This window comes from Chiloscyllium plagiosum, unplaced genomic scaffold (assembly GCF_037043375.1).
Source record: "Chiloscyllium plagiosum isolate Xiang-an unplaced genomic scaffold, Cpla_swu_hap1 HiC_scaffold_34, whole genome shotgun sequence".
In the NCBI taxonomy this organism is placed as follows: Eukaryota; Metazoa; Chordata; class Chondrichthyes; order Orectolobiformes; family Hemiscylliidae; genus Chiloscyllium; species Chiloscyllium plagiosum.
The window spans coordinates 30791570-30817417 of NW_028270172.1; the positions used below are offsets into that span (position 1 = coordinate 30791570).

At 41.6% G+C, this 25848-nt stretch overlaps 1 protein-coding gene across 7 annotated transcripts in view; it reads right to left on the reverse strand.

Annotated features, from left to right (window-relative positions):
• LOC122564410 (catenin delta-2-like) overlaps positions 1–24831 on the reverse strand; it is a 1213649-nt gene extending 1188818 nt beyond the window's left edge. For 3 of the 7 annotated variants that reach the window (XM_043719230.2, XM_043719228.2, XM_087978581.1), the window contains exon 1: positions 24557–24831. The gene's annotated coding sequence lies outside the window, so the exon portion shown is untranslated. Of the gene's footprint in view, positions 1–11778; positions 11824–23931; positions 23948–24556 lie in introns of those variants that run through there. The other 4 variants (XM_087978580.1, XM_087978584.1, XM_087978583.1 and 1 more) reach the window with 4 other exon arrangements.
• Positions 24832–25848: the final 1017 nt, after the last annotated feature.

The window sequence follows — 25848 nt, forward strand, 5'->3', positions numbered from 1 at the left end:
ACAGAAAGGAAGCTTCCAAACATTTACATAGAAAACTAATGACAAATTGTCCTTCTCCCATGAACACATTTCAAATCCAATACCTTACTTTACTCATTAGTCTTCTGCTCTATTGGACTCTGGAAGCTTTTAGACTAAAAGCTACTTAAACTTGAAATAGACTCTGCAAAGACTATGGGTCCTGACAACATTCTGGCAATAGCGCTGAAGACTTGTATTCCAGAACTTGCCGCTCCCCTAGCCAAGCTGTTTCAGTGCAGTCACAACATTAGCATCTACCCAACAATGTGGAATGTTGCCTAGGTACGTCCTGTACATAAAAAAAAAGTGAAGTCCAACCTGGCCAATTACCGCCCCATTAGTTTAATTTAAATAATCAGGAAAATGATGGAAGGTGTCATCAATAGTGCTATCAAGTACCACCACCCAGTTTGGATTCCGACAAGGCCATACAGTTCCTGACCTCATTACAACCTTGGTCCAACAAACATGGACAAAAGAGGTGAATTCCAGACGTGAGGTGAGAGTGACAGCCCTTGACATCAATGCTGCATTTGACCGAGTGTGACATTAAGGAGCCCTGGCAAAACTGGATAAGCATCAGGGGCAAACTGTCCAGTAGTTGGAGTGATACCTGACACAATAAAGATAATTGTAGTTGTTGGAGGTCAGTCATCTCAGCTAAAAGGACATCTCTGCAGAGTTCCTCAGGGTAGTGTCCAAGGACTAACCATCTTCAGCTGCATCATCAATGCCCTTCCATCCAACAAAAGGTCAGAGATGGAGATGTTTGCTGATGATTGAATAATGTTCATCACCATCTGCGACTCCTCAGATACTGAATAAGTCCAAGTTCAAATGCAACAAGATCTGGACAATATCCAGACTTGGGCTAACAAGTGGCAAGTTACATTCATACCACACAAATGCCAGGCTATAACCATCATCAGTAAGAGACAATCCAACCACAGCCCCTTGACATTCAATGATGTCACCGTCACTGAATCCCCTACTATCAACATCCTGGGGGTTATCATTGACCAGAAACTCAACTGGACTCACCACATAAACACAATGGCTAGAAGCACAAGTCACAGGCTGGGAAGACTGGGGTAAGTAACTCACCTCCAGACTTCCCAAAGCCTGTCTACCATCTACAAGGCATGAGTCAGGAGTGTGATGGAATTTCTCCACTTGTCTGAATGAGTGCAGCTCCAACAACACTCAAGAAGCTTGACACTCAAGAAGCTTGACACCATCCAGGACAAAGCAGTCGGTTTGATTGACACTACATCCACAAATATCCATCACCAACACTCAAGAGCAGCAGTATGTACCATCACCAAGATGCACAGCAGAAATTCACCAATAATCTCAGACATCACCTTCCAAACCTAAGACCACTTCAATCTAGAAGGACAAAGGCAGCAGATATATGCCAACACCACGATCTTCAAGTTCCCCTCCAAGACACTCACTAATTCCCTCCCTAATGGCACTGTGGGTCAACCCACAGCAGGTAGACTGCAGCAGTTCAAGACAGCAGCTCACCACCACCTTCTCAAAGCAATAAACACTGGCCAGCCAGCGATACCCATATCCCACAAATGAATTTAAAAAAGACAATGATCCTGATTTCCTGACCAAAATAGCACAATTTAATAGTATTCTCCATTAGTTATGTGCATATGCACACAATAGGAAAACTATGACAAAAAAGAAATACCTCCTGAGTTCAAATCTTCACAAATTGCCGAATAAATTGTGCTGCGTTTCCTCTGCATGAGTGCCCAATTTATAAATGTCCAACATTTGAATGCTCACATTTACCAATGCAATCACGTACAGTGGTCTAATTTTAAAGATATGGCAAATAAACATTCCTTGTGCTGACAAACACCTACTTTGTATTCACCTGTACTGTGTTCTGATGTGCAAAACTCGACTTGCAAACAGACTTGAGAACAGAAAGAGTCCACAACCCAGGGACAGCCTGTGAAATCAAGCAAATATGAGTCTGCCCTGAAATATCACAAACTAATGAAATTCCTGCAGTTGCTCATTAACTGCAAGATAAACTCAAAGCTGGTTAAGCCTGAAAACCTTTAAGTGAAGAGATTGATTGCTGAAAAGACATTTTGTCAACAAAATGTACGCCCAAATACATAATGTTGCCATGGGATTCTCTCTAGGCCCAGCTCTTGCAAACACAGTTGTCGGGTCCTACGAGATGCACATTTTTGAAGGAGTAACACCTAATCCCCTAAACCTTGAATACTTCCAATATGTAGATTATGTTTGTTAAATCTGAATCCCACAGCTGCATGTAGAGTTTCCTTCACACATTTTGCATTAAATTCAGGTTTAAAATAAAATGGTCAAAGAAAAGAGTTTCCTTTCCTTCATGTGCTATTTGAGAAAGCTTTTTTATTATTAGATTAGATTCCCTATAGTGTGGAAACAACCCCTTCAGCCCAACCAGTCCACACCAACCCTCTGAAGAGTAATCCACCCAGATCCATTTCCATCTGACTAATGCACCTAACACTATGGGCAATTTAGCATGGCCACTTCACCTGATCTGCACATCTTTGGACTGTGGGAGGAAACCTGATCACCCAGAGGAAACCCACGCAGACACGGGGAGAATGTGCAAACTCCACACAGTCACCCAAGGGTGGAATCAAACCTGGGACCCTGGTACTGTGAGGCAGCAGTGCTAACCACTGAGCCACCGTGCTGCTCCAAGAGAGTTGCCGATGGGTTCTTTACCAGTGTCTACTACAAGCTTACCTGTGCTGGGCAATGTTTGTATTGCAATTTCTACAGCTTAAAGTGCTATAAGATTGGCCTCTACGGCAACCAGCTAACTCGAGCCTGAGTCACTTTTCACCACAAAGACTTGATGTTGAAATAGGATATGAAGCAATCATGCAAAATAATGGCCATCCTGATCAGAATTTAGAAGCAAATTCCTGTGGATGCTGGAAATCAGGGAGGAGAAGTGCTGGAGAAACTCGGGAGATCTGGCAGCATCTGTGAAAAGAGAAACAAAGTTAACATTGGATCAGTTAAGACAGTTTTTCAGAACTGAAAGCAACTGGAAAACTATGCTTTTCGGTTGTTGACACAAGGGGAGGAGAATGGGTGAAATAGATGGAGAGAGTGCCCAGAGCACAGGGGAGTGAAGGAGTGAAAAATATGTAGAATAGCTACAAATGTTAAATGTGGGGGAAAAACATGGGTTTGTTCAGCTGAAAGCAAAGCCAACAAGGGACAAAGATGCCATGGACTCAGGGGAGTGGTGGTGGTGGCAATGATTGTAAGATAGAGGACAGGAGATGTTAAGTTATTAACCTGTTACATTTTTAATCTTGCCGTTGAATCCTAGAGAATGCATGGTACCTAAAAGGAAAATGGTGTGTTGTTCCTATAGTTTAGACTGATATAGGATACAAATATTGCTTGAGAAGAAGATTGTTTGTTGAAATGGCGTCCTTATATGGGCAGAGCACAGATGTGCCAGAAAAGTGTCACACAGTCAGCATTTGATCTTGCTGATATAAACATGACATCACCAAGCAGCAAAAACAGTCAACTAGATCCAAACAAAAGTACAGGTAAAATCTATCTTAAATAGGGAGGGTACCATGAGTAAGGGTGGGGGGGTGTTGGTGAAAAGCAGAGGGAGCTGAGGAAGTGTTAAGAATGTTGGAGGAGTAGACCAGGAGAGAACAATTTCTGTGGAATGCTGACAGTGGAAGGGAGGGGAATATATATTTTCACACCTAGTTTCCACACCTCTCTCTTCTTTTCCACCACTATCAGCCTTTTGCTCTGGGCACCACAACAAATAGTTTACTCAGTGTCTCTCTCCCTCCATGAACAGAACCTACTCTTGGGAAATAAGGCAGAGCAGGTGACTGAGGTGTCAGTGGGGGAGCACTTTGAGGCCAGCGACTTTAATTCTATTAGTTTTAAAATAGTGAAGGTAAAGGATGGAACAGATCCAAAAGTTGAAGTTCTAAACTGGAGGAAGGCTAATTTTCATGGTATTAGGCAAGAACTTTCAAAAGCTGTTTGGGTGCAGAAGTTCGCAGGTAAAGGGACCGCTGGAAAATGGGAAGCCTTCAAAAATGAGATAATGAGTCCAGAGACAGTATATTCCTGTTAGGATGAAAGGAAAGGCTGGTAGGTATAGGGAATACTGGATGACTAAAGAAATTGAGGGTTTGGTTAAGAAAAAGGAAGCATATGTCATGTATAGACAGGATAGATCGAGTGAATCCTTAGGAGAGTATAAAGAAAGTAGGAATATACTTAACAGGGAAATCAGGAGGGCAAAAAGGGGACATGAGATAACTCTCGCAAATAAAGTTAGGGAGAATCCCACGTGTTAACAAGTACATTAAGGACAAAAGGGAAACTAGGAAGAGAATAGGGCCCCTAAAGATCAGCAAGACGGTCTTTGTGTGGAGCTGCATTGCATCTGTGTTTACTGTGGAGAAGGACATGGAAGATATAGAATGTGAGGAAATAGATGGTGACATTGTGAAAAATGTCCATACTACAGAGAAGGAAGTGCAGGATGTCTTGAAACGCATAAATCCCCACCACCTGATCAGATGTACCTGAGAACTCTGTGGGAAGATAGCCAAGTGATTGCGGGGCATCTTACTGAGATATTTGTATCATCGATAGTTACAGCTAAGGTGCCGGAAGAATGGAGGTTGGCTAAGGTGGTGCCACTATTTAAGATGGGTATTAAGAACAAGCCAGGAACGATAGACCAGAGAGCCTGACGTCGGTGGTGGGCATGTTGTTGGAGGGAATCCTGAGGGACAGGATGTACATGAATTTGGAAAGGCAAGGACTGATTAGGGATAGTCAACATGGCTTTGAGGGGGGAAATCATGTCTCACAAACTTGATTGAGGTTTTGAGGAAGTATCAAAGAGGATTGATGAGGGCAGAATAGTAGATGTGATCTATATGGACTTCAGGAAGGATTTCGACAAAGTTCCCCATAGGAGACTGTTTAGCAAGGCTAGATCTCATGGATTACAGGAAGAACTAGCCAGAACTGGCTCCAAGGTAGAAGACAGAGGGTGGTGGTGGAGGGTTGTTTTTCAAATTGGAGGGCTGTGACCAGTGGAGTGCCATAAGGATTGGTGCTGGGTCCACTACTTTTCGTCATTTATATAAGTGATTTGGATGTGAGCATAAGAGATACAGTTAGTAAGTTTGCAGATGACATGAAAATTGGAGGTGTAGACGACAGCAAAGTAGGTTACCTCAGATTACAACGGGATCTTGTACAGATGGGCCAATGGGCTGAGGAGCGTAGATGGAGTTTAATTTGGATAAATGTGAGGTGCTGCATTTTGGGAAAGCAAATTTTAACAGGACTTATACATTTAGTGGTAATGTCCGAGGGAGTGTTCCTGAACAAATATACCTTGGAGTGCAGGTTCATAGTTCCTTGAAAGTAGAGTCACAGGTAAATAGGATGGTGAAGGCGGTGTTTGGTACACTTTCCTTTATTGGTCAGAGTGTTGAGTACAGGAGTTGGGAGGTCATGTTGCGACTGTACAGGACGTCGGTTAGGCCACATTTGGAATATTGCACGCAATTCTGGTCTCCTTCCTATCGGAAGGATGCTGTGAAACTTGAAAAGGGTCAGAAAAGATTTACAAGGACGTGGCCAGGGTTGGAGGATTTGAGCTTTAAAGAGAAACTGAATAGGTTGGGCTGTTTTTCCTGCGGTGTCGAAGGCTCAGGGATGACCTTATAGAGATTTATAAAATCATGAGGGGTATAGATGGGATAAATAGATAAAGTTTTTCCCTGGGGTGGGGAGTCCAGAACTAGAGGGCATAGGTTTGGGGTGAGATATAAAAGAGACCTAAGGAGCAACTTTTTCACACAGAGGGTGGTGTGTGTATGGAATGAGATGCCAGAGGAAGTGGTGGAGGCTGGAACAATTGCAACATTTAAAAAGCATCTGGATGTGTACATGATAGGAAGGTTTGGAGGGAGATGGGCCAAGTGCTGGCAAATGGGACTAGATTGGGTTGGGATATCTGGTCGGCATGGATGAATTGGACCGAAGGGTCTGTTTCCATGCTGTACATCGCTATGACTCTATAACAGCATTTCCCAGTGACTTCTGATCTAAATAACAGTTATGGTGAAGTTGAAATGTTATGTTTCTCTCTTCACAGCTGCTGCTAGACCTGTTGAGTTTCTCAGAATTTTGCGCTTTTGATTTCTGATCAGAACATTTCTCACCGCATATCACTGAGAAGTAACCAGTGCACCGGATAACCATTCATGGGCAAGCTCTCTCAAATGTCTCAGCAACAGGAGGAGTTGGCTGTTTTACCCTTCTACTGAAGAGTATAAATATTAGTTGTAATCACTGCTATGGCAATTTAACCTCACCAGCTCAAAAAAAAGACAATAATTTAAATGATTAGGTTTTATTCCAACAGCAGCAAATTTGTTAAAAGTTTTTTTGAACTTGACTACTTTTATCAGTTTGCTTTTCTTGCTCAATTTCCCTTTGCATTCCAATTTTTTTCTTTCTCTGTTTGAAATATCCTTATTTCACCATCTCATTATACATGTGCCTACTCTTCAATCCTAAAAAGCTTGTTAGTTAAGCAGATAGACTATTGAGCCTGTTTTTTAAAAAATATTTTTATTGAAACATAGATTGTTTAATATTACAACAAATACAAAACAATACAATTCAAAACAACACAAAAAAATGTAAAAACCCAAACTGCCCTCATGTACAAATCTATAAATATGTATAGAAAAATATATTAAAAATCTCCAACTAACCACTTAACTAAATAACAATAACCAAAAACAAACTAATAAATAATAATAACTCAGCTCAGCCAAACAAAACACTCACTCTCTAATATCGAGAGCATTAGTTTTCACCTATTCATACGTTCACAGTTCCCCCTCTCTGGATATTGGACTTGTAAAGCACAATCGTTACGGCTATATAAAGGCCCTTGTTAGTGTGGCAGACAAATCAGTGTCCAGGTATTCCAAAAAGGGCAGCCATGTCTTATAGAAATTCCCAGTCCTGTGGTGTACCATACTTGTGAGAAAATCCAAGGCGATAGGCTCCTTAACAATCTTCTACCAACCCGACAGGCCCGGGGGATTTTTGAACATCCAACCTAACAAGATGTTCTTTCTTGGGCAGACAGTGAGGATGGTGAAAAGTGTTTTTCTTATGCGCAACTGCAGGGAATATACTCGACAGGCCAAGAGGAGGAGAGATCAGGTCCTTCTTCACTCTTACACCCAAAATCCCCTCCATTGCTACCACCACAGCGCTCCAGTATGTTTGAAGCCTACCACAAGACCAGAGACAATGGGTAAGAGCACCCGTACAGACCTTGCACTTGGATCATGTTGAAGATACCCCTGGTTTAAATTTTGACAAACGATCCAGAGCCAAGTGGACCCTATGGAGAATCTTCAATTGTAAAGCATCTTTCTTGTGTTTTCCTAAAAATCTTCTCATGCCTCTGAAGAGACATCAACCCCCAGCTCTCTCTTCCACACCCTGCAGAGTCGACTAAACTCATCCGAGTCTTTTTTGAATAAAATCCCGAACTTGAGAAAAAAAGAGATCCCTATTAGATAGCTCGTATTTCCGTGCTAACTGATCAAAGGACATCCTTGTCTTTCCCACACCCCTAGCTGACCAACGTTTGAATCCTGAACCTATCATCTCCGGTTGAAAGCCCGGCATACCCACGACAGGTGTAAGAGAAGATGTTTTGCCAATATTGCCTTCCCTCTGCTAAATTTCCCTCCATGCTTTAACAGTATTGATAACTATTGGGTTATGGCAATATTCCCTAACTGTCCTCATTTGTCCAAGAACAAGCTAGTAAGGGGGTATCCTGCCTGAGAGGTTTTGATTTCTAACCATATTGATAAAGGGTCCCCACAAGCCCAATCACTCACGTAAGATAAAAGCGAGCTTAGTTGGTAGTTTATTATGTCCGGAAGATCCACTCCTCCCAGTCTGTGAGGCAGATGCAGTTTAGCTAATTTAATGAGGGACCACTTACAATGCCAAATAAAGGAGCTAACCAGCTGTTCAGTCTCCTGAATGTTTGCTTATCGAAAATCAGGGGGAGCATCTGTATAGGGTACAACAAACAGGGGAGAATATTCATCTTATAAGTGCTTTCCGACCCAACCATGAGACTGGAAGAGCCTCCCACCTTTGAAGGTCTTGTTTGATTTTGTCGAATAATTGAACAAAATTAGCTTTAAACAACCGATCAAGAACTGGAGTGATGAATATGCCCAAATACATAAAACCCCTCTGTGACCACTTAAAAGGGAATCAAGATTCATTCTCAAGACTTAGCACCTTCATAAGACTATCCATAGGCATAGCCCCTGATTTTGCAAAATTAATCTTGTACCCCGAAAAGGTGCCAAATGTGCTGATGATGTATCAGGTGTGGCACTGAAACTGCTGGATTGGACAAAAGAAATGAGGATATCGTCCATGTACAACAAAATCTTATGCAAGTTTGTCCCCACTTCTGGAGCTGATATATTGGGATCCCTACAAATGGCCTCCGCCAATGGTTCAATCACCAATGTAAAAAACAATGGCGAAAGGGGACAGCCCTGCCAGCATCTCCTACAAATATTAATACTGCTTGATCATACTCCATTGGTCATGACCACAGTGAGAGGGTCACCGTGGAGAACCTTTACCCATCTTATAAAGGCTTTGCCCAAGCCAAACCACTCCAGAGAATAAAAAAGATACGGCAACTCAACTCGGGTCAAATGCCTTTTCAGCTTCGGTATTGTCTGTTGTTGACATGCTTGAATCACATTAAGCAGCCTCCTGGCATTATTGGAGGATCTGCGGCCCTTTATGAAGCCTCCTTAACAAGAGAAGGTAACAGTCTCCAGCCTTAACACAAAAGTCTTGGAGAAGATTTTTAAGAGTGAATGGGCCTGTACGAAGCACAGTCCTCCGGGACCTTCCCTTTTTTAAAGAGTAAGCGAAATATTGACCTCTCTCAGAGTTGGCGGGACACGATTTGACTGTATGAGTCATTGAACATGTTGAGCATCAGGCCTGACAATGTGTTTATATATTCCACATAGAATTTGCTGGGAGGTCCATCAGGACTGGATACCTTTCTACTCTGAAGATTCACAGCCTCCTGCACCTCTTGCTCTGATAAGGGGCATTGAGTAAAGACTCATGTTTGGGAGCCATGCCCGGGAGTTCCAGATCCTTGAAAAATGACTCCATCTTGGCCCACCCCTCCTCACAACCTTCAGATTGGTATAATTTGGAGTAAAGTCTCCGGAATGCCAACTTAATCTTTTTGGAATCACATGTTAGATTCCCATACCCTTCCCTAATTGACGTTATGGCTTGAGGGGCACTCCTTTACCTGGTGAGATATGTTCGATACTTGCCTGGCTTGTCATCATGCTTATAAACCTTTGCTTTGCGAAAGTAAGCTCCTTCTTTGCTGTCTGCATGAGCACGGAATGCAATGCAGACCTCAGCGCCATAATCCTCTGTAGCTTGACCAACAAAGGCCTGTTAAAGTAAGCTTTCTCAGCTGCTTTCAACCGTGCTTCTAGGATATGTGGCTGTTCGCCCTTCTGCTGCTTCCTACTGGCAGGGTAGGAGATAACTAACCCGCTGGCATCGGATTTGGCAATTTCCCAAAGGACGGATGGGCTACTAACCGGGCCTGAGTAAATGTCTAGGAATGCCCAAAATTCCCCAGAGAAGTACTCCACAAAATTATCCTTAAGGATAAAGGGATCCATTCGCCAGTGCCTTGGGCCCACTGTAATGTCCTTAACCTTAACCAACAGGTACACTGGAGCATGATCACGGATGGTAATATTACCAATTGTACAAGACACCACCAAGTCCAGGGTTGCCACAGAGGTCAGAAAAAAAAATCAATCCTGGTGTGACATCTGTGTGGATTGGAAAGAAACAAAACCCCTGCCTGTCGGGTGGTGACGCCTCTAGACATCTATCAAATCCAACTCCACACACAAATCCACTAAATGTTTAGTTTGTACAGAGGGTATCAAGGGGCCTTTGGGCAACCTGTCTACTGTGGGATCCATAAGACAATTAAAATCTTCACCTATCATGATATGCCGGGACTCGAGACTGATCAGTTTAGAGAACGTATCTACCAGAAATTTGAAGTGATAGGCTGGAGGGCAATATATGTTTAAAATATCATCTTCTTCCCCATTTATCAGGGCTTTGAGAATTACAAACCTCCCTGGTGTGTCTTTAACAGACTCTCGTAACTTAAATGGAAGATTCCTCCCGAACCAATATAGCTATTCCCCTATAGGATTAAAAGATGAAAAGTAAACCCCATCAAAACCATTCTGCTGTAGTTTCAAATGCTCTCTATCATCCAAGTGTGTCTCCTATAACAAAACTATATCCACCTTTTCCTTCTAAGACTCGAAAGTACCTTCTTCCTCTTAATTGGTGAGTGACTCCCCTTGACGTTCCAGGTACACCATTTAATCAAGTCATTAGCCATAACCTTCTTCAGTAACATTTAGATCCCAGACAGGAGGAACTCGAACCACAAATCACTGAGCCTTAGTGTCGCAAAACTACATAAACTAAAATCACTAGTTAACAAACCCACAAAGCAATCAAAGACTATATACAACATAAACCAAAAAACAAACCAACATATAAAGCGCCAACAGCGCTGAATAGGGGAACTCACCCCCTGCCCAAAGGGCGCAACTCCCCATCCTAAAACCCAACTTCCCATCCCGCTGCCAAATTTGCAGCCCATCAGGCAGTTAACGATCTGAACCGGGCATAAATTGGCCGTAAGTAGACAGAGCCTATTTTTGACCAGGTTCCCAGACATGCCATTGTCCTCTGCACTTCATCTTTAGTTCACAGCACCACAATTACAAGACAACAGATTTAAAAGCTGAAGACTGAGGAGGAAAGTCTTAACAGTTATGCAATGAGATGTCCCAATCGTGCAAGACCTAGATTTTGTTGTGCCTCTGTTGTCATGCATCTGATAACAAGTGCCCCTCAGCATTACTAATATTTTCATTTGAAGAACTTCCAGATTTTCCTACCTCTTATTTTCTTTTATTCATAAGCCACTTTGGGGCTTACTGCTCCTCTGAAATGCCAAATTTACTACTCAACTACATAAACTGTGTTACAAAGTTTCCTCTCAACCTCAGCCTAGGCTCCTCAGGACTTATTCTTTACAGATCATATCATCCAACTAACATAATCCCAAAAGAAACGACAATGGCAAATTAAAATGCAAAATGACAGAGAAGTAAACTTTACAATTAGCACAGATCAACCACCAGTAGGCCCCAGTTAGGAGTTCAAAGTCTATGTGCCAGATGTGGGGTTCTAGCAAGTTCCCAATTTATTTTAACTGAGGTCCCCAAATTCCCATAAGCCATTCTATTGCATGAAGCTTATGTACTGGGAGTTCACAATTCCAAAACATACAGGTTCAACAAAAGAAATTAGACTTATTTTTGTTTATTAATTAAGAAATGCAAATTGGGCTTATAGACATATGCTCATTTATCTGATTGTAGTGACTTCATGCAAGGGTCAGAGAGAGTAACATAGATTTAAAATATAACGATGGTGCAGGTATTCTGAACAGGTTTGAGAACCCTATTGTTGAATTTGATCAGATTAATATGTACTCACTTAATTAGAGATGTCTTCTGTGCTGCAGAGTCCTGGACTGTCCTCCTGTTCCAAACATAATCAGGAATCTATGAATCCAGCAGCAAAAACACTCTGCACCCACAATCTCTGCCTCTTGTTTAGTCATCAATGTGCCATATTCAATGATTTAAATGTCTAGCAGAACTGACAGACCCTATAACAGAAGCTATCAAATTAAATGTGTGGGCTTTGGGTGGGTGAGGGAGGATATTGTGCCAGCTGAATTAGGTCATTTCCAGGTAGCTGGGGTTCTGGTGGGTATGTTGCTAGGTAATTGAAAACGTGAATGGGGTAGGTCACAGGTTGAGGATTGCTGGGCCTGAAGAATGGGAGGGTTTGTCAGTTGTGGATGCCATCAGCTTAGTGGATAGGTTATGGGTATTGTTCGGTTAGGTGTTTGTGTTGAGACCAACAGGACTGGGTCAGGGAGTGACTGTCAAAAGTCTGGGGAATATGGACAGACTAGTAAGCAGAAGGCTTACAGAGTCTGCAGGTGGCAGAGGTACTGTGTAGAAGAGAGGCATTGGTTTGAGCAGATGGTGTGGTATCAGGTATTGAGGAGATCTGGCCAGAGTTTCATTGCCAGGAATTGGGGGGAGGGATATATATTAGATGTTGTGAAATGTCAGTTTAAATAGTTACCCAGGAATTAGAGTAGGCTTTAAATCTTCTAACGTTTTCTCGGTAACTCTTAAGCTTAACTTAGTTGAAACCTTTTTTTAAGTGGATAGCCCAGACCGTAACTTTGCTATTTGTTTAGCTAGGTGTGTAGTGGATATTCCCGGAGTAAATTAGCTGCGCCGACCACCAAGTTCTAAACAAACAAAATTTATTTGCAAAATTCCAGAATGAAACACAAGTAATACAAAACAGAATGCGAGATAAGTTATCCTACCCAAACCTGACTTAATGACGCTGTTCCAAAAATACTTGCAACAGTCCCAATAAACACATCCCTTCACACAAACAATAAACAATGGCACATGCAACTTACAGTTCAAAATCATAAGGGCAGAAAGACAGCTAAAGCTTCCAGTTTCCTGCAACTCTGACTCAACTCATTCCCAAACTGAGTTGAACTGCACAGCTAGAGAGCTGGTCACGCCCCCCCCTGACTATACCAGTTTTTCAAATGAAGCACTGTTAGGGTAAACATCAAGGCCCCAATGAACCATTCAAATTTCAGACATGATGAAGCCTAGCCCATTAACCCCCTCTGAAAAAAAAACTCAAGGGCAAATTAACTTTGTACCAGACCAGAACAACGACACCTTCCAATCCTCCAAGATTTATTGACTCTTTTGGAAAATTCTAGATGCACAGGAATTGTTAATCAGAAATTTCAAGTTCCCCAGGCAATTCTCATGGAGTTAGACATTTTAGGAATTGTGCAGAGATACATGCCGCTTAAACGATGCCGCTCCAAAAACTAACTCTCTGGTCATTGGAGTATCTGGACCATTCTGTTCATGGCCGGACAATCAGGCTTTAGTGCTCGTTGAAGTCAGGCCCACTTATTCGACTTTGAAAAAGTGACAGAGAGCTACTTCACAGACAGGGTTTTGGCTTCTTGAAGCATCTTATAAGACAACTCTGGAGTGTCAGCTTGGAGTACACGCTGAAATTTGTACTTCAATTCTTGAACCCACCTATTTGTGACTCAGATAAGAATGCTAGCAAATGAACCACATATGGAAGATTTAACCCAAAACATCCTTATGATCAGATTATTCAATTTAGTACAAAGCTATGTGCATTTGTTCAGAGTTTACTCAACTGAAATGATTTGGCAAAAGAGTACGATGCCTTATTGATTATGCACCTGCTCTGATTCTAAGTAAAGCCATTGGAGGTTTAACATTTACAATGTATCTTCTCAGTCAAATTCTCAGTCAACTATTAAGATGTAACACTACAGAGTTAAGCTTTTTTGGGAACAGACGTTATCTATTGCACTGAAGGCTCAAAAGAATTGATGTGACCTAACAGCAATTAAATTCAACATCTCAGATTAGTTTATTTAATTCCAATTAAGCAGGTAGGCTATTAGAAAATACATAACACACCACTTTTTCCAATACATTGGAGTATCTTCCAATTTATTGTAGACAATATCGCAATTGCAATTGTGATAGAAAGCAAATAGAGTGTAGTGTTGTCCATTATTCTTCCAAGCATCGCAGTCAAAACAGAAATACAAAGTAAACAAGAGCAGTCATTTCAACAGAGAAAGTTTCCAAAACTTAGGTAATAATTAATTACCCTAAAAAGCAGAATGCACAACGTCTCATTATATCTGGTAACATCAACCAGAGGGAAATAAATGCCAGCATTCTGAACTCATATTCTGAACTGGAATTCAAGTCTTATATCAGCAGCCTTCTCTTAAGACTATCATTTTGAGAGAACAAAACTTGATCCCAATAATAAAATGTTATTAAAATACTGGGAAAAGTCAAGAGGTTACTTATACTTAAATTGCTTACATTTCAAGCTAAAGTTGGAGTGTGTTCATCTGTGATATAGCCATGCCTGAATCGCTGAAACACTCATTTTCATGAGTTTGCGCTGCTGTATAATCAGCCCTAGCGTTTCAAAATTACAGGATAAAATAAAGATAACACTGCTGAGGTAAGACATGAATTCTTTGAAATCAACATGCTCCTGAAATTTAACGAAACACTCAGTCATTTGTGCATCAGTAACAACCAGGTTCTTTCAATGACAGAAAAGCCGACTTGACTATAACATCTGACATTTTTAGCGTTTCTATACTCAATCAACATTACTTGTCTGTTATCAGTTAAAAGTACACAAATTTCTGGAATCATTCTCATACTCAAAAGATTCCCATCACAGCACATAGCTCGGGTGACCAAAGTTTATTTAGTCTTTTTAAGTTTGATACTGACCCATCAGCGTAAAAGTTTTATATTTCAATATGAAAAGGTTGTGCCACTAACGTTGGCTAATCAGATAGTTAACTCCTTTCCAAGTGTGAAAGTTCAGCGTTATAGATTGGGGTTGAAGGAGAAGCAATCGCATATGGAGGATCAAGCTGTTGGATTACATGGTACGTACTAAAAGGACCATCGAGAAGACATAGTCCTGCCACTGTATACATTCAAAAGAACTTGACTAGAAATTAGGACCGTTTCACAGACGTGAAGACATATAATCTTATTGCTATTTAAAAATGTGAATGCCCCATACTACAAATTAGTTAATTATTTTTGCTAATATTATAGTCACAGAGTTGTACAGCACTGACACAAACCCTCGGTCCAATACATCCATGCCAAACAGATATCCTGAATTTATCCAGTCCCATTTGTCAGCATTTGGCCTAAATCCCTCTAAATCCTTGCTATTCAGGTACCCATCCAGATGCCTTTTAAATGTCATAATTGTGCCAGTCTCCTACACTTCCTCTGGCAATTCATTCCATAACTGCACCATAATTTGCATGAAAAAGTTGCCCCTAAAGTCCATTTATATCTTTCCCTCTCACCTTAAACCTCTGCCTTCTCGTGCTGGACTCCCCAACCCTGGGAAAACAACCTTGGCTATACACCTTATTCATTTCCCCACTGATTTTATAAACCTTTGTCAGGTCACCCTTCAGCCTCTGACACTCCAGGAAAAATAGCCCCAGCCTATTCAGCCTCTCCCAAGAACTCAAACCCTCCAACTCCAGCAACATCTTTGTAAATCTTTTCTGCATCCTTTAAAGTTTTACAACATCTTTCTCATAACAGGGAGACCAGAACTGAACACAGTATTCCAAAAGCAGCCTAATCAATGTCCTGTACAGCCGCAACATGACATCCCAACTCCTATACTCAATGCATTGACCAATAAAGGCAAATGTACCAAACGCCTTATTCACTACCCTGTCTATTTGTGACTCCATCTTCATGAATTATGAACCCGCACCCTAAGGTCTCTTAATTTGGCAACACTCCCCTGGACCCTATTATTAAGACTATATCAAAATGCAACACCTAAACTCCTTCTACTACACCTCGGACCTACGACCCGTCTGATCAAGATCCTGCTGTACTCGGAGATAACTTCTTCACTGTCCACTACACCACCAATTTTGGGACGATATGCAAACTTACTAACCATTCCTCCTATATTTACATCCAAATAATTTATGTAAATGACACAAAGCAGTGAACCCAGCACCGATTCTTTGGCACACTGCTGGTCACAGGCCTCTAGTCTGAAAGCCAACCCTCCACCATCACTCTGTCTCCTACCTTCAAACGAATTTAGTATTCAAATGGCTAGCTCTCTCTGGATTTCATGTGATCTAACCAGTCTACCATGCAGAACCTCGTCAAAGGCCTTGCTGAAGTTCATATAGACAACGTCAACCAATCTGCCTCCAATCTTCTTTGTCACTTCTTCAAAAAAAAACAAGTTATGGTGAAAAATATAAATGAGGAAGCACGTGAAAATGAAATATAAATATTTCAACACAGAAGTGTCTGTTTCACTAACCTTATTGAAATCTTCAAAGTTGTAACTGTAAACAAGAAAATGCAGCCAAAGTAATAGACTTGAATATTCAAACTTCAGGATAAAATGTACCTCACTTAACACTAATTATTAAAAGTCTGACCATGTGGAATTAGAAAACAAGTAGCATAAATAAACAGCTGGTGTCAAAACAGAGCATTATATTTAGTCACTCAGGCTAACACAAGGTGAAAACGGTACTCAGCGCATATCAATGTTGTGAACTGAAAACAACAAATGCTGGAGATCACAGCAGTTCTGGCAGCATCCATGGAGAGACAGCAAGCTAATGTCTCAAGTCTAGATGAGCCAGCAGAGCAGAAGTGAAGTATGGAGGGACAGCATTTATGCTATAATTTGGGGAGGAGGTGGGGTGATGGTGGGGGTAGTAGGTGTAGGGTGCTGGTGGAGAAAATATGTTAGTAGTTTACATTAAGTGTAAATGACACAAAATGTAAGTAATAACATCTCTTCTCTACCAATACCCTCACCCACTACCCACCCCCACCACTTAGCTTGCTGTCTCTCCATGGATGGTGCCTGACCTGCTGTGATCTCCAGCATTTGTTGTTTTTAGTACAGTTTCCAGTATCTACAGTAATTTGTTCCTACTTAATATTGTGAACACTACTGTTTATCACTTACATAAATGATTCAAACTGGGGAGTCTGAAGTGTAATTTCAAAATGTGCAAATGGTAATTTGGGGTCAGGATATAGCTGACTCTGAGGAAGACTGCAATAAAATAAATTAATAAGCCTGCAGAATACACATGCAAATGGAAACTAAATTTCAATTTAGACAGATGAAAGACAGCACATTATGGGAGGAGGAATAAAGAGGCCATATATTCTATGGAAAACAAGTTTAAATGGGACAGAAGAGCAAAGAGGTCTGGGATGCACATTCACTTACCATTAAAAGTAGCAACACAAAATAAGTCATTTTTTTAAAAATGCAAACAAGTCACCAATATTCAGTTTTAACAAGACAGAATTGAAAAGAGAAATATGGAATCTTGGTCTGATTTTAAATAAAGAATTAGAATTAGGTTTATTGTCACATGTACTCAAGTACAGGAGCACAGTGAAAAGTTTACAACGTGCCCCTCATGTACCTAGGTACAAACCTTAGATACAAAACAGAATTAACGAAAAAAAATGTCATTACCTTACGGTGATTATGCAGGTTATATAAAGGATATGGAGAAACTAGTGAAGGGGCAAAAAGAATTTACAAGGATGGTACAAGGAGAGATCATAACTACCAGTCAAGGTGGAATACACTAGGCTTGTTTCACTAAAAAAAAATGAGAAGACTGGGATGATGTAATAAAGGTCTTTAAAGTTATTAAGGTGTTTGATAAGGTAAGCAAAGATGTTACTATTTGTGGTGCAGTCCAAAACTAGAAGCTAGAGATATAGGAAAGTCGAACAAGGTACTTAGCAGAATTTTCTTCCTATACAAAGAACAAAGAACAGGTCAGTACAGAAACAGGCCCTTCAGCCCATCATTAATTATAACTGGAATGAGCTACAATATGGACAAAGTGTATCAATCTTTAAAAAAGAAAACAAAATGGAAATGCTGATTGTGTTAGATGAAGTAAGATAGAAGAAAGCTATTGTGCAGTATAAACACTAGATTGAGAGGCCAGTTAAGATAAATAGCTGTGATATAAATTAGACATAAACCTACATATAGAACTTACTTAAACATTTTGTTTTTTTTTAAACAGTATGGCTGCAGTATCTATAACATTAATTCATTTTTACTTAAATTGAATCTCTTTGATTCTATGACGTCTAATCAGAATGTTAACAGCACAGTTAAGTGCAAAACTAAATCCAATGGATGACTTTAGGATTCGGAACCTTTCACAATTCACTCTTCTGATTTATTCCACTCATCTGTGGCTGTGAAATTAGTGCTCAAGATAACCATTATAGATATACACACTCTCTCAGATCGAACTGTAACAGGAAGAGGAAGAACCAGTCTAAAGAGTTTGCCCTCACCAACACCATGCAGTTTCTCCAAACTAATCAGGACCTTTTATAACATTCCCACCCAGTACGGAATTGATTTTAATCTACCTTCCAATCTCCTTTACCCAGCCAGATTAATGCTGACAAGGAGCAGAAGGTAGCAAGGGGACAGGGGCCCTATTTTCCCAACATTGCCATTTCACCATTGTGAAATACATCAAAGATGTCACAGAGCAACCACATTAGACAGGCAGAAACATCTACAGTTTTCAATCACTCCACATACAATATGAATACAATTAGAATATGTCAAAATCTGTAGTCCAGCATGGTCAGTACCATAAGACGCTGAGCTGGGTGGGTGATGAAGAAGCCCAAGTAAGTTCTCAAATTTCATTTTCTAAGGATTTATTGCGTGCCATGATGAGCGACAACCTTCACCCTCGATTTATCAGGATTCCTGACCTGGCATTGCCCTTCTCTCCCCCGAATGACATCCTCAAGGAACACCTTTCATTCCCCCTGCCATATTAACTTCATCCTGAGAATTATCCAGCTATTGGGCAGGGACGTGTTTACTGCTCATGCCTGCCCACCCTAATACCACATACGCTGGTTTCAGCCAGGACAGTATGATGGATTATTCAAAAAGGCCCTGGCTTACACAAAACTCTCCACGGTACATTTCTGCAGGCCTCTCCACCATAACAACACAAGCATGCTGTAAGTGAAAGGTGACTCCAATATCATATGTTTAAAATCACATTAGGAATATATTACAGGAAATTTGCATTTAATGCATGCAATGAATAAATATACCCATGATGCTGCCCACAGGTAAAAGTGGGAAGAGGGAGTGAGAGAGAGAGGTGATCTATTCCTAATGGAATAGATAGCTACGATTTTTGAGAAGATTTTAGCTCAGGTTGATGATAAGTCTGTAAGTTAGCTCACTGAGCTTGAAGGTTTGTTTTCAGATGTTTCGTCACTATACTGGGTAACATCATCAGTGAGAGTGTCCGGTGAAGCGCTGGTGGTATGTCCCGCCTCTCTATTCACAGCTCTTGGTTTCTTAAGGTGGGTGATATCATTTCCAGGTTTTTTTCAAAGGCAAGGTAGAAAGGATCTAAGTCGATGTGATTATTGATGGAGTTCTTGTTAGAATGCCATGTCTCTAAGAATTATCGTGCGTGTCTTTGTTTCGCCTGTCCTAGAATGTGTGTGTTGTCCCAATCAAAGTGGTGTCCTTCTTTGTCTATATGTATGGAAACTAGCAAGAGTGGGTCGAGTCTTTAGAGATTGCTCTAAAAGATCAAGAACGAGAAATTAGAACACCTTTCGAGAGAGAATTTTAAAGTGTGCAATTTCAAGGCAGATTGTCTGCCATTGATGGTAGAGAATTAAATTACATTCAGAGCAGCTTAAAATTGATGAATCTATCTCAGATAGAAAAGTCGAAGGTCTGCAGGGAGGGGAGTGTATTATTTCCCCCTCCAACTGTATTTTGATTTAATCTCTGCCTCCCCCCCTACCCCCCTTCTCTGTTTGATCATGCAGCGTGGCTCTCTGAGAACGGCATTGCTTGTCACTGGCCACTCAGGTGTTTCCTCTATTCCTGGTGGTGAAATATAAATAAAGATTTACAAACTTGTTGCTTTTCACTGTGTCTGACACCTGCACACACACAAAAAAGAAAAAAAAATGGAAAAAGAAAAAAGAGGAAAAAAAAGTGGAAGGTGATATGGACAGAGTAATATTTACAGAGAAATTTAGAGACAATAATTTTGAAGTCAATATATTGAAGAAATGGAGAACAATTTAGAACTGAAAGAGTTAACTTTATGGCTGTAGACACAATCAGAGACAGGGCATAAATGGTGGTATTGCGGTTCAGTTGGATATTGGAGGGGGCAGACAGTGAGACCCTGCAGATGCTGGAGAGTCAGAGTGGATCCGGAAAAAGCACAGAAGGTCAAACAGCATCAGAGAAGGGGAGTCAATCAGATTAGATTCCCTACAGTGTGGAAACAGGCCCTCCAGCCCAATATGTCCACACCAACCCTCTGAAGAGTAACCCACCCAGACCCAGTTCCCTCTGACTAATGCACCTAACACTATAGGCAATTTAGCACGGCCAATTCCCCTGACCTACACATCTTTGGACTGTGGGAGGAAACCGGAGCATCCGGAGGAAATCCACACAGACACAGGGAGAATGTACAAACTCCACACAGACAGTCGCCCAAGGTTGGAATCGAACCTGGGACCTTGGTGCCGTGAGGCTGCAGTGCTATCCACTGAGCTATCGTGCCACCATGCTTCAGGTCAGAACTTTTCATCAGGACCAGGGGAGGAGAAGGGGACTGTAACATAAATGGAAAAGGGTGGGGCTTGGGCAAAAGTTGGTGTAATGGCGATAGGTGGATGCAGAGAGGAGTTGGCTGTGATTGGTCTGTGGGAAGGGTCGAGCAGTAGGTGGGAAGGAAGATGGATGTTGTAGGATCAGGGTAAGGGGCAGGAGTGAAGAGGAAGGGCTGGGACTGGGATCAGATGGTGGTGTGGGGAGATTTGGAACCTGGTGAGTTCTATATTGAGACCATATGGTAGTAAGCGTCTGAGATGAAAGGTGAAGTGTTCTTCCTCCAGTTTGCGTGTGGCCTTATGTTGACAGTGGAGGTGGCTCAGGATGGACAAGTCATTGGAGAAGTGTTGGGGGGGTTGCAGAGGGGAGGAGGTGGGGGAGTTGAAATGGTTGGTACCTGGAGGGTAGGACTGATTGGAGCGCACGGGCCATAAATGTTCTCTGAACCGAGTTTGCCCTCGGTCTTTCAGATGTAAAGGAGATGTCATCGGGGGCAATGGATGCAATAAGTCAGTTGGAGGAAGTGCATGTGAATGAATCTCTGCCAGACTTGGAATGATTCTTGGGCCTTAGATGGAGGTGAGGGAGGAGGTGTGGGGGCAGGTGAAGGGGGAGCAAAGCATGACAGCAATTAAGAAACTGAGTCTAGAAGTATAAAGGAAGCCTGGAGAGCAGGAAATTGTCCCTAATAAGGTCAAAGGAAGGGCAGAAATTGTCCCTAATAAGGTCAAAGTATTAGATACTTTCTAATCAAATTGCTCAGATATTACTACACACTGCTGAAGCAGGTAGATCTTGAACTTGTGTCTCCTGGCTTAGAGATAGGAATATCACTACTGGACCAGAACAGCACCTGATCCAGGGAATTGGATCTGAAACTCAGCTCCAGGTCAAAGTTGCACACAATTCTACCCAATTTGCAATTGGAGGAAACTTTGACAATGTGCAGACAGTTGAAGAGTGCATCAACTTTTACATGGAAATCAATCCCATGAGAATGTAATTATTTTTTAAAAAAGGAATCACAGATGAAATATTAGCAACAGATCATCCCAAATACTGACTGTCATAAAGGTAAATCCTTGGCATCCCACAAACTGCTAAATCTTTACATTATTTTTACTCAGAAACTGCTAACATCCAGTAGACAGAGACAGATTAAGTTGGATTGATCAAGACCTGCAGCAAGGATGCTTTATGGTTAGCTTCTATGAAGAGAGTTCAAGATTTCTACTGAAATTTTATTGCACAGATGAAACATGTAACAAAAGAGTTTTCATGTCAAAATACATTTTAACTGGCATTATGATTCATGGATGAAACATTTAACTTGCAAATAACAATCTGATCAGCACACTCTAATCTTCAGCACTTCTGCCACAGCTCAAAATACAGACAGTAGCATCAAATAGGGTGAAGAGGTATAAGGAAGCAAACACGAAACACTTTTTGCATCCAAGAGCATTGAATGAGATTTTACCGTTTTGACACCTATTTCCAGGAGAGGATTAAAACAAGTATTAATTCTCCATCTTCCATTTGGCAACCCAGCTTTGCTGATGGCTAAGCTAGTTGGAGTTGTGAAGCACATACAAAGTAAAATTTAGCTCCAGCCCACAGCGCTGTTAATTAATTAATCAGAGTCAGGCCACCTGAAAAAGGTAGTATAAAACAGATAGCACCACTGTCTTTAGGGTTATATTTTGTTAAAGTCATTGAGTTTCCCACGGCTTTCATGCCCACCTCTAGGTCAATTGCGTGCTGACAGTTATTTGTCTAGATTCACTTGCAATTAACAGACATTTGACCAAGATGCTTGAGGTTAACTAGGTCAATCACTCCAGGAATGAGAAAGACGAATAAAATCATTAGTCAGATTTGTACTGTTTGAAATATGGTGTCTAGGAAATTAGATATGAGAATTTAAAGTTAATCAATATTAAGATACAACCTGAATTTTCAAAAAAAGTCAAAAGAACAGTGGATGCTGGAAATCAGAAATAAAAACAGAAATTACTGGGGAAGAAAAAAGATCAGCAGGTCTGGCAGCATCTGTGGACAAAAATCAGTTACCGTTTCAGGTCTAGTGACATTACTTCAGGAGGTCGAGTTTCGAAGAACTTGTCACTGGACCCCAAACATTAACTCTGACTTCTCCCAACAGATGCTGCCAGACCTGCTGAGCTTTTTCTAGCAATTTCTGTCTTTGTTTAATCTACCAGCTGTTTCGTTTTGCGTCCAGCATGCAAACTGCAGATGGTGAAAGCAGGAATCAATCACTTGTGAATTAAATGAATCACAACTTTTCAGAATGTAACCTTCTCACATGGTGGAGAGAGCTTTGCAACGCTGGAATTACACAGGCAAGCGGATAAACAACGCGTCTGGAAGAAATACACCCACGGGTTTCGAAAAGTGGTGGACGGCACTTCAGGCGCACGTTCGAGTGCCGCCAGACCCCCTTCATTCTCTGGAAGATGTCTCTCGCTATTTGGTCCCCAGATGTAATCAAAGCTGCAGCCACGGCGAAGTACACAAAACACTTCCCTGTTAATCACCCACCACTTGATGCTGACAAAAATGCATTCTAATGCCCTGTTGCTTTATTGGGGTCAGCCTTCGGAGATTCCTTATCCTTATCGGGTGCAAATATTAGCTTAATTACGTTACAAGTGGCTGGCATGTTTTGGACGCGGCTGAGCGAACCCGAGAACCAGCGTTAGAAGATTTCTCGTCAGGTTAATCAGACCTGACTTTTCCCTTTATTATTTCTGCTAGATCCACACGCTGTTAGACGAGATCGATAACAACCTCCGAGTGAGGGGGGTGGTGGTGGGGGACGCATAGAGAGAAAAAAACCTCAGGTTTTCTAAACTCTCGACGCACAGTAATGCCCTAAGCAGCGAAATCGCATTCATTCATATTCAAATAACTATATTAATGCTGGAGCGCCCTTGATAACGTCGCGCCCAAATGATGGCGAACTTAAAAAAAAACCCATCAGCATCTTAATACTAGAATTCTGATTTCTTGATTTAAAAAGAAACAGGAAGTTGACTTGAAGGCTTAACAAAATAAATGAGGTGAAGTTAATATATTTTGTGCTGCAATATATTTGTCCAAGTATGACATTGAAACCAACATGGTTAAATGATATCTGGCCAATACTTTGTTTCCTTCCTCTCCGATGTTATACAGTAGTTTTTTTTCGTACAATATATATATATGAAATACAATGTACTGTCTCCATCCCACCTCAGACAAGGCTCCAGTTCCCTTCCTCCGCCGGTCGCGCACACACACATTGATGCAAGACGTCAGCAGCATTTAAGAAGCCGCATGATTAAAAAAAAAGTATGATGTACTCTCTTCCTTTGATTAAAAAAAACAACGATTTTGACACTTAACCATACCCGAAGAACTGTCCGGATCTGAGGAGATTACAGCAGCCTCATTCGACAATGGAGAGACAGTGCTGGACGACAGTCAGAACAGAGCCATTAAATATTCAAAATATCACATTTCCATTAGCGTTGCCTTTCAATGGCAAAGCTAATTTTAATTTCTGGCTGTTTGTGTGCGCAAAAGAAAGCGTGAATTGTGCTGTCAGACACCCGTTTACATTTTAAAATGAAACATCATACTGTGGCTCTCTCTCTCATCCCTCTCTCCTCCCAAACAGAGAGGATCACTTCTGTTTCAACGTCTACATACATTCTGCAAAAAAATTCCAATGACACGAAACCGGGAGAGAGAGGGTTTTTTTTGTAGCCGTCTCGTTTAACTCTCACCATTTAAACAAAAACACCCTGAACTACATGCTTGACGAGAAAGAGGAGGGGAAGAGGGAAGAAAAGATGTCGTTTTCATTTGGACTTACCGAGTCCGCTTGCCTCCAGGTAACGCCGGGTGGACGCACGGAGGTGGGGGAATAGAAAGGAAAAAAAAAGGTGTGTTTTTTTCTGGGAAAAATGAAACAAAAAAAATCCTAGAGAGGGTGCACAGGAACCATCCTATCAGGGGAGAGCTGAGAGGGAGGCAGGAGCTGTAGCAACATCAGCAGCATCCGGCAAGCCAGTGTTAAGAAGCTCCCACTCTCACTGGTAACAATGTAGCGGAGCCAGCCCAGACGCTGCTAAAAGCTCCCCCACCTCCTTCCTCCGTCTCTCGCACTACCTCCAGACTCCAGCAATAGAAGCGGGAGAATTTCTCTCTGTGCGTCTCTCTGCGCAAACGCGATACCTCCCTCTTGCCCGCCCTTTCTCCATGTAGATGATCGTCCAATTCAAGTCGCAGGCACGTTGACCGAGGCCCATTGCCACCAAGCTTGAGTTCATCAGCCTGCTCAAAGACTGACTGGTCACTGGACAGCTAGAGTTCAAGTGCTTCTTTCAGCAGCAACCCCCTCCCTCCCAGGGTCACTGGGCCCAAAACGTTAACTCTGCTTTCTCTTCACAGATGCTGCCAGATTTGCTGATCTTTTCCAGTAATTTCTTTTTTTACCCCTCCCCTTCAATCCTTGTTTCTACTGACCTTCTTGGTAATGAAGAGGAGCTCACCATGAGTTCTGCCAGACTACTAATTCCCCACCCAGTGAAAATTGAATTTTTGTGTGTGTGTGTGTGGATGAATCTGACTGCATCTTGTAACAATCTTGTGTCATGGTTGTGGGGAAAAAAATGCCCCAAAATGTTATTGGGTGGAGTGGAAGTGGCATTGGGGGGTGATGGGAAGGGGTTGGGAATTAAGGGGGGGGGGGGAGTCTGGGTCAGTGACTGAAAGCTGAGGCGTGACGTGGATTTTAAGGAGTTTGGAGGAGAAAATGCTATGAAGATGGGGGCCTTGGCAAAAAGATTGGTTAGGCATTTGAAATCGCAGGGGCAGTGACCCTACTGCTGAGCCGGGTGCAAGTCCCACCTGCTCCAGAGGTGTACCTGAACAGGTAGATTAGAGGAAATAAAACTAAAAAGGTACTAGCATATTCGAAAACATAGTATGTTGTAAATCCAACTAAATCTGCTGGAGGTGTGTAACAGCCTCCATTAACAACCTCTCATCCTTTATCACGCTTTCACCCCTCAGACCTCCCCCCCCCCCCAAGAAATAATGCTATTCCGATAATCACCATAATAAATAGAAAAAAAAAGATGTAGCCAGGATTCAGGTGGAGTA